This window comes from Diplotaxodon limnothrissa, linkage group LG3, assembly GCF_057381915.1.
Source record: "Diplotaxodon limnothrissa isolate DT_005_m linkage group LG3, D_limnothrissa_male_GT1.1, whole genome shotgun sequence".
Classification (NCBI taxonomy): Eukaryota; Metazoa; Chordata; class Actinopteri; order Cichliformes; family Cichlidae; genus Diplotaxodon; species Diplotaxodon limnothrissa.
The window spans coordinates 58,874,368-58,883,855 of record NC_140598.1 but is presented as its reverse complement, the minus strand read 5'-3'; the positions used below and the strand labels follow the sequence as shown (position 1 = coordinate 58,883,855).

Here is a 9,488-nt window from a genome sequence, read left to right as displayed (position 1 = left end):
ACTCAGACTTGTTTTGCACCGAAGGGACAAGTGAGGTGAAACCATACAAACACCTAGATCCTCCCATTTGTATATATTGATTTACATATTAGTGTTGCATGACAATATATTTCGGCTGCATCTGGAATTTTATAGAAGTGAAGCTGGTTGGACTATATAGCTGGAATTTCAGACTCACTTTATATTGTGGGCCTACTTTGATCTTAAGTGGATCTTAAACTGCCCTTTCAGTCAGTGTAAAGACATTTACCTAAACATTTGATCCCTGAGATGTCATAATGTTATAAAAGAAGTCCAGTAACAGTACATCTCAGTTTCTTTACATGATAAATGAGTAAAATTTAACTGCCCAGACAGTCATGTATTTATAAAAACAATGTTTTTGTTAATTTACAGGTTTAACAAACGGGTTGTTTTTAATGTGGACCTATCATAATAAAAAACAGAAATTTCTGTTGTAGCTAGTAGAAAAACTGGAGCTTTTCTGTTATTCAATTGTTGATCTATTACATAACTACGTTAATGCGATATCAGTGGCAAATAAGGTGGAGTCTTTATCGATAAGAAAAGCTGCAAAACCCACGACAATGCAGCTAGCAGTTCAAAATCTATCACATTTTCCAAAGTCTTCCAGGGGGCCGGTTGGATTCTTTGCCCTCCACCTTATGTCCCCCCCCCCAATTGACAGAATATTAACTTATATAAAATACACACATGCAGCGTGAATTGCATCAAAAAGTTGAAAATCATTTCAAAGTCTTTTACTTTGAAAGGATTCACCAGAAGCGGCTCCTTGTTCGCGAGCGCGCTTGCTCGCGCTGTCAGTTGCAGCGGTGGTTTGTTAGCAGCGTTTCCTTTTCTCTGGGCGGTTCCAGTCTGAGAGAGAGAGAGCGAGAGAGAGCGAGAGGTTCAGAGGAAAGCTCTAACTCTATCAGCCCAGACACAAACATGGCGCCTGCCTCCGCCGACAACTTCAGATGAAAGTGTGGCGAAGAAGTAACTAGCAAAGTACAAAGGAGTATTTCCGAGTGGCGTTTTCACCCTTCTTTTTAACTTGCCGTTCTGGTTTGACCAGTTTTTTTGTTTTTGCTTTGCACAAATAAGTCTGCGGGGTACTTCGAGGAGGTAAAACAAGCAAGTTGCCTACATGTCAACATTGTCTCTGTTTCTCACTGCGGTGTAAACAGCTGGTAAGTACTCGTGTTTTGTTCCGTGGAGATAACCGTTAGGGATCGCGGCATGTTGTGGAAATGAGAGGGAGTGGATGAAGTGCATTAGGTTAACTTTCGCTGTGTGTGAGTGCGCTCAGCCGCTGTAAATGCATTTTCCTGGTGTTGCGCTGCTGCACTTTCAGCGTGTTATCCAACCACGGAAAGAGAGAGAGAGAGCCACGTATGAGCGCTCGGGGTGATCATGGGAGGAAATTTCTTTTGTTATACCCACGACGAGGTGTATTTCCTGCATCAAAGTTGACCTACTTAAGGTTGGGATGCAACAGTTGGGAACATAACACCCCTCTCCTCCGCCGCCTCCTCTTGCTGCTCCTGCTCGCCTCTCCTCCCCGGGCCCTCCCTGTCGCCAGATAATCAGACTCAGCTCTCCTGGAGTCTGTCTACCCTTGCAGGTGTCTGCTCCCAGAAACAAACCCAACTTCCTGCGTGGGATCAAAATGTGTGTTGGGGTTTAAAGCTCAATTTTAGCAGGACCTTCTTGTCATGCAGTCAGCGCCGTGTTCGTGTAGAGGATCAACTGGTCTGACTTCTTTGTGAGTTTGCTTTTCATCCTTTTCCTAGCCGTGTATGATGTGGCACTATGCAGCGCCAAGGTGCTCACATATCTATGCCTCAGCACTTGACTGCTTGCCAGTCAGCAGCAGTCTAACCCCTGAGGTTAGCAGAGTGCTCCCTCTGCTCCGTGCTCCCATCACAGCTGTGGTGAATCATGACTGGCATGTGATATTTCTGCTCCGATGGTACAAGTTCCAGCAGAGCTAAGCTTGGCACTTCCTCTTCTGTTGTGCTCAAAGTATTCATAATTTCAATTAGGTGTTTTACCAACTGAGCTGGCTGCAGGAATGCTGTGTAATGACAGGATAATCGAGGCACGCGGAGTGTGAAAAACATGGAAATTGCTCTGGCAGAATCCACTGAGCCGTTGCCACGTGGAAATAAAATAAACCCTCTTCCTTGACCTTGGCTTGCCCTGACAGGCGCTGGGAAAGAGGAGTGGAGCAAACGTTTCCTCCCACTATAACCTCTACAATACTGCAGGTATAAAGTGGGTCATGGCTGCGCGGTGGCTTTGTGTACATTGAACTTGCACTTTGTGGCCTTCCAAAGGCTCTGTCAGGTGACTGGGGGGAAGGAGGTGGATTGGCTCAAAGGAGCAGCAGCAACAGGCAGTATTTATTCAGTGGGAGAGTGATATGTTGAGATACGTTAGAGCGTACCCGTGTGATCTGCTTCATTCTTTCATTCACAGTTGTGTTCACTCTACCTCACCTGGCAAATAGCACGGTGGAGCTACCTTTATCCCCCCTTCAGCCTCCACTTGAGTTGACACTTTCAGGTTGATTTATCACCCACACTTTCACTGTCAGTTTTCTCAGAGTTTGAAGAGCTTATTGGAGTCCCAACATCAACTGACACTTTCATGTCAATGAATGATTCGTTCTATAAATGAAAGTTCAACTTGTTTGAGTCACATTGTTTTGACAGTGTTAACCACCCCTGCTTGCTTTAACTCCTTCCATCAAATTATACCACCCAGCATGGCATGCTCACTTTTTGAAGACAGACTAACGACTTAGAACCCTAGTTGTTGTTTTTTTAAATAAACTCAGTTAGCTAACATTTTCTTTTTAGTTTTCCTGTTATAGCAATACATAAATATGAAAAACAAAAAGTAGGCAGAATACACTAACATTTCCTGTTAAGTAGTGGGAATCACCAGACCCCCACAATACATTATCACAATATTTCACTCATGATCTGATGATAGCTTGATTTTTAACATTTTGTGATAAGCTAAAAACACGTAATACAATTTATCATCTTTTATTTCAACTGTAAGTTATGTCCTCAAAGTTGTTGTTGTTGTTGTTGTTGTTTTTCCAATCTGTTTTATCTAAGCAGATAAAGTTATCTCACTTCAGTGATTCTTTTTTGTTGCAAAATGAGATTGTCAAGCACACCAACACTGTCACTAAAACCTACTATAAATGCTGTCATAAGACATAATCAGCCTGCAGTCAAATGGGATCAAGCTGGCAGTTATGTACTATGTTAAGTGTCCAGTTTTCAGTTTAGCCAACTTATTGTAAGTACACATGGCTAATGTTATGTCAGTAGGGCGGTGCAAGAGATGAACCGTTTTCTTAGTAGTGTTTTCGTATAATTATTATTTATATATTTATTTTCAAATATCAATAAAGTGCCTATTTTTGGTGTCCCTGTATCGATACAATATCGCTATGCAAAATATCGCGATACCGTCCTGTATCGATGTTTTGTTAAATGCAGTCTGTGAGAAGAAATGATCCATGCAAATAAAAAAGCAAGAAAGAAAAGACCCGGCTCATCCTTCGGTTCAGCTAATATTGTTCTTGCGAGCCTGACCATCTAGCTTCTTTCGCTGTTTGCCGTTGGTGTGTACTGTTTTGTGGGGTTTGGCTGGCTGGAACTGAAATTTTCCGAGACATGGATTACTCTGTCTCACCTGTGTCTGCTGTCTTTTTCAGCCCTGCTTCTTTGCCTCTTTCACCAGGTGTCTCTACATCCTGATCAATACAGAATTTTTAAGACCGATGCCAATACTTGATGATTTAAAAATCTGATACATCGGCCGATATTTCATTTTCTGCCAGACGCACAGAACATAAACAGATTTCATTAACAGTTGTTGCGTGTCTTTATTTATGAGTCCTTACTAAGATAATGTGACAGTGCTGATTATGAACTGTCTTGTTTTACTGTCGAAACAACTCATGGATTATCAGTTAACTATCTGTCCAACTCAGATTGGATTAGCTAGTTGTTGTTGGTGAGTCCCTGGTGGAAAAACTACGTAACATCAACACTCATAACTTGATTAAAGGGTGTTTCTCTCATATCTTCTGTACTCTTTAAATTTTCATGTATTGGCCGTTACAAATGCTGATACTGATATATCGCCAAATAGCCTACCGTAATATCATTCGAGCTTTAGTTGTCTGTATCTTCAGCTCATTCGGAGGTTGCAGAGAAACTCTTGTGTGTGTCTTTAATGGCATTTTCGTTTCTGTTTCCTTTCAGTATTCAGCGTTAAGCACATGTGGTCAGCCTTTCAACTATTTAAAATCTTTCAAAGTCAGATTTCGCAGTGTTTGTATAAACCATTCACTGTGTAATATTTGTGCTTGTGTAAAGAAAGTTTTCCTCCATGAAGAGCTCAGAGGTTAGTGCCAGCAATGCTGTAATATCTGAATCAAGGACGCTTTTGCAGGCTTACCATTTCATTTACAGTCACACTTTTTTTTTTTTTTTTCTTTTCTCAAGGTGTTTCTACACAATTAGCGGACAGATCGTGGTTTCTTGTCTCTTTGGAGCCAATGTGTACCTGAAGAAGCACTGTGCGTTCTGTTAAGCCGCCTGTTTGCACCTCTTAAGTTAAACCAAACTCAACATAGTTGTTTGTAGCCAAAGAGCAGCAGGAAGGCACTTGTAATCCGCTCCTCTTCCCTCTCAGGTAACCTGCTTCCCTCCTCTGACCCTTGTACTCTGCTGTGGTGTGCCAGCATGTCTGTTGTTTTCTTTCAGTAGCTCTCCCTCTGAGTCGGTGTAGACCCAGCTAGTTAGTACGAGCAATGAGTTTGCCTTCTCTCTCCCGTCTCCTTACAGTGGAAAGAATGCTCTGTGTCCACCGGCTTGTCACGCTTCAGGAGGGAGGCAGTCTTGTGACGTTTCTGCTAAGCCTGCCTTCGCTCCTTGCATCTACCCAAGCGGATTTTAACTGTAAATAGTCATATTTTTGAGGGAATGTGTGGTCTAAATGCTGCTTTTGACAGGTTTCAGTAAAGTGCCTCGTTTTCTTAAAAAAGAAAAAAACAACCCCACCTGCTTCACACAGTGGAATTAGAGACCCACTGTGATCCAGGAAGAAAAGTGGAAAATTTTCTGCTCCGCTCATTAGAATTCATTCCACGTCACTCCTGACTGCCTTTAGCGTTAGCGCTGATGCTATCTCTGAAAGTGTTGGACTGCTTAGAGTTCAAGATTTAGAGTTAACATACTAGGAGGGAGCAGACAATATGGGTGTTTGTCATAGTGCTGAAACAGCAGGGATTCAGTTCATTTTTTAATATGTAAATATGTAATAATCTGTTACAAGTGGGAGACACACCTTGCTTAAAACCTGTAAAATTGTGAAATATAGAGGTGGGGTTTTTTTTGGTTTTTTTTTAATAACTTAAGTTAGAGCTGATGCCCAAAAGCTCAAATTCAAATAGCCTGAAGCAGCAGCAACAACAAGCAGCGTCATCCGTTCTGTCTGTCATCAGTGTGATTTGCCAACCAGATGCCTATTCTGAGAAGCTTGTTGACAACTGCCGTCTGTGCTTACATGAAATTGAACTTTATGTAGACATTTATGTGTAAAAAAAGCAGCGTTCACGGCAGGTCTTCGGCTTTATTCAAGCACTACAGAGAGAGGGAGGTGTTGTTAGCATATGGATTTGATAATGCCGAGCTATCACACAGACTCCACCTCTCTCACACACACACGCTGAACAGCAAATATTGAATGGTAAGAGGCATTTCTTGCAAGTGCACATGACCTTGTTGGAACATTTCTGAAAGACTTTCCTTACTGTCGTAATTACTTGAAGGCTGATGTGGATCACTTCTGTTAAGTCTGGCTTTTAGGTTCATCACAGCGTGCTGTTGAGATTAATGAGCAGAGTGAGGTATTTCTAGACCGCACTTTAACAGCCAACTATGTATGTGCGTGCATACTCCAGCTCACGCCGTATGAATGCAATCATACATCAGCTCTACCGGCTTTCCTTTATCTGCCCTAAAAGCAGCATTCCATGTTTTTTTTCTCTCCCCCTCCTGTGGTTGTCTCCTTGTAAAGTGGCGGTTTCATCACCTCACTGGCACCTTGTACTCAGTCTGGCCTAAGCCACTGACAGCACACTGTGATGACAGGTGGCAGAGAGGGCCACTTTGCTCTTCAGATCATCCAAAGCCCAGAACTACAGAGTGCCACTTGAAGCAGGCTCTGGTGCTGCAGAGTGTGATACAGCGTGGCTCAGCAGCTGTTTCAGGCAAGCTGTGAGTGGATGTGCAAGGCAGGGCTCCTGCTGAAGTAACCGAGACGGACACAGCACTCGCTGTTGTCCAGCATCGCGCACAAACACACACAATCTTGTGCATGCGCGTAATCGCAGACAGGCTCTTTGGTTCCCCCCCCCCTGGGGAACGAGCCTCCAAGCTCTTTTGTGTAAAAGGGATGAGATCATCGTGGGGCATACCATGAGGGGATAGAGTAAGGGGTTCCACCTAAATAGAGAAATCTCTGTTTTTTTTCTGTCCCTTTCTCTGCATTTCTCTAGCCAACTTGAGTTTCCCTCTGCCCTCAGGGGTTGTTGAGGTCCCTTTGGCATGTTTGCAAGTGAGTTAAGACCAGTGTCCCCCACAAACTCCTTTGTAGTGCAGGAAAATCCAGTATTTTAATGAATGGCTTAGAGTACTGTTAGTGAGCTGATTTGAAATGTTGTATTACAAGATACGGATTCCTTTTTTTATTTTACATTTTGGGGTATTCACTGCACCTTGTCTGGTCCCATAATATCTGTATAGGTGCCCTCCCTGTCCCCTCCCTATTGATCACAGTTGCTTGAAAGTTCTGATTATATTACAAACAAGCCCTACTGAGGGATGACAATGCAGTTGTTGTCACTGCAAATCCAACTAAGACAGGAAGCTGTGCTCCAGGAGTTGTTGATTTGGCTTTTTCAGGGGTTATTGATTTTAAAAAAAATGGTGGTTATGAATGCTGAAAAGGCACAAATTGTCTTTCCATCAAAATAGTTTGCATCCTCCTTTTTTTTTTTTTTTTTTTTTTTTTTTTAAATATTTGGTGGATATGATGGGATAATCAGTTTATCTAGATCTTTAACTCTCAGTGAGAGTATTGCTATAAATTGATCATTTTTGGTCGGAGGTTTTTTTGTCTTTGTCACGGTTCTCTGAGTGAAAACCAGACAAAGAGCGTGTCACACGATCATCAGGCCTCACGAGTAACAGAGGAACAGGTTTTCAAATGGAAAGGGAGGGGCAGGGCACTACCTTTTTAGAGGCATGGTCTCAAATTACAACACAAGACTTCAGTGTAGTGAAAATGTAATGGAACAGTTTGTCTGCCAGTTTGACCCTTGAACCATAAGCACTGTAAGATTTTCTTCAGATTAACAGGTATTTTTTTCGCCCCATCCCTCTCATGTTGCTTGCCATTAAAAGGGCAGACAACCCCGGATGCAGCTTTCACCTCTGTTTATGAATACTTTAAAGCTTTTAGCTCTAATTTCTTGTCAACACCGGCGTTTAAGACGAGTACATAGTTTTATTTGCTCGCCAGACGATAAAGGTAGCAATAAAATTTGCTTTGCTGCTATTGTCTTTCATGTATGTCTAAAACTAAAACTAGGCTTTTTTCAGAAGTCTCCGAGTCTGCCTTTACAGAGAGCATGGCAGCTAAGCTGAATGTACCCTTGAAAGATCAATTTCCTCAGCCAGAGTAACACTAGTCGCAGCTCAGGGTCGTGCAGCCTGGTATTGTTGGGCCTCGGTTGCTATGGCAGCGGCATGTATTATAAGCTGTCGAGAAGAGATATTTGTATGGTTGTGGGGCGTGTGGTGAATGCACGTGGGACTCTCTAGGGCTTCATGCTTTAAAGTATTGTGCCCGCCACTGTGGGCGCACCTGATGACATCAGGGGATGTTTGGCCCTGCGAGAAAAGAAGATAAGCAATGTCAGTGCCGTTGGTGGATGTGACCTGATTGTGCTCCACAGTGACAGATATCAGTAGCTGTATGAGCTATTCAGTGGCTAACCTACCCTCTTTAGTGCACACAATCAATGTAGTATAAACTATCACAGATTAATCCCAGTTCTAATAGCAACCTGGTAACAGCAAATAACGTGTCCCTTCAATGACCCATTTTCTGAAAACAGGAAATGATATGCGGTGGTTTCTCTGTGGTGGATGTCATTGATCATGGCTCAAAATGACAACAAGTATTTACGTCAACCTGCATTAACTTCTGTTAACTTATTAGAAATAATATTAATGCAGCACAACAGTGAAACCTAGGTAATATGATAACCGCAGTTCAGTTTTATTTACATAGTGCCAAATCACGGCAGCAGGTGCCTCAAGGTGCTTTATATTGTAAGGAAAGAGCCTACAAAAATACAAATATGACCTGAACATCCACTTGTTGACAGTAGGAAGGGAAAAACCCCGGTTTAACAGTAAGGACTCTCTAGAAGGGTTTAAAGAAGGGCGGACAAAAAACACTGAGTGGAAGAGAGCCAGAGATGAATAATAACTAATGATTAAATGCAGAGGGTTATGTAAATACATAGAGAGTGCATCATGGGAAGCCTCATGCAGCCTAGGCTTATTGTAGTGTAACTAAGGGAGAGTTCAGGGTCACCTGATGCAGTCACAACTTTATGCTTTATCAAAAAGGAACGTTTTAAGCCCAGTCTTGAAAGTAGAGAGGGTGTCTGGCTCCTGGATCCAAACTGGGTGCTGGTTCCAGAGTAGAGGGGTGCTCATTTGGGATGATATGTTACTATGAGTTCTTTAAGATAAGATTACGCTTGATTATTCCTGATTAAGGATGTTGGATTTAACAGGGAGCCAATGAAGAGAAGCCAGTTTGGTCGAAACATGCTCTCCCTTTCTAGTCCCTGTCAGTGCTCTCGCTGCAGCATTTGTTTAATTCAGTACTGAATTTATTTTTTTTGAAAAAAGGGGGGCTAATTGCATGAAAGCAAAATGTCATACCAAGTGTCATGAATGGCACGCCAGCCTCGATGTTGTATTTTAGCATTTTTTGTGAAGTGCTTCACTGGTTTAGTGAAAATTCACAGGGAAGCAAAACCCCTAAGTGGTAATCTATGCCAATTATCTTAGGAAGCTGTATGACTCACAGCCTTGATATTTTTCATGCCAGCATGACTGTTTTACAGGAGATGGCATGCAGAGGTTAAACTGTGCATGATATCCAGCAAAGCCGACTCTTACAAGTCAAGAAAAGGAACCTAAAGTCCTTTCCTGCTGATCACTTTCTTCTAAATACAAGAAAACGAGGCACTGTTGAGTAGTTGCTGTTACATGACTGGTCCACAGCCTGAACTACTGTAACAATGAAGGCAGTCGATGAAAATTACATTTCATTTGCCTCACTGTATCTCATTAGGGATATATTCAGGTAGT

The 9,488-nt window shown here is 42.3% G+C and overlaps 1 protein-coding gene across 1 annotated transcript in view; it reads left to right on the top strand.

Annotated features, from left to right (window-relative positions):
- The first annotated feature begins 894 nt into the window (after positions 1-894).
- dennd4c (DENN/MADD domain containing 4C) overlaps positions 895-9,488 on the top strand; it is a 38,806-nt gene continuing 30,212 nt past the window's right edge. Inside the window, exon 1 of the mRNA XM_085349651.1 lies at positions 895-1,190. The gene's annotated coding sequence lies outside the window, so the exon portion shown is untranslated. The remainder of the gene's footprint in view (positions 1,191-9,488) is intronic.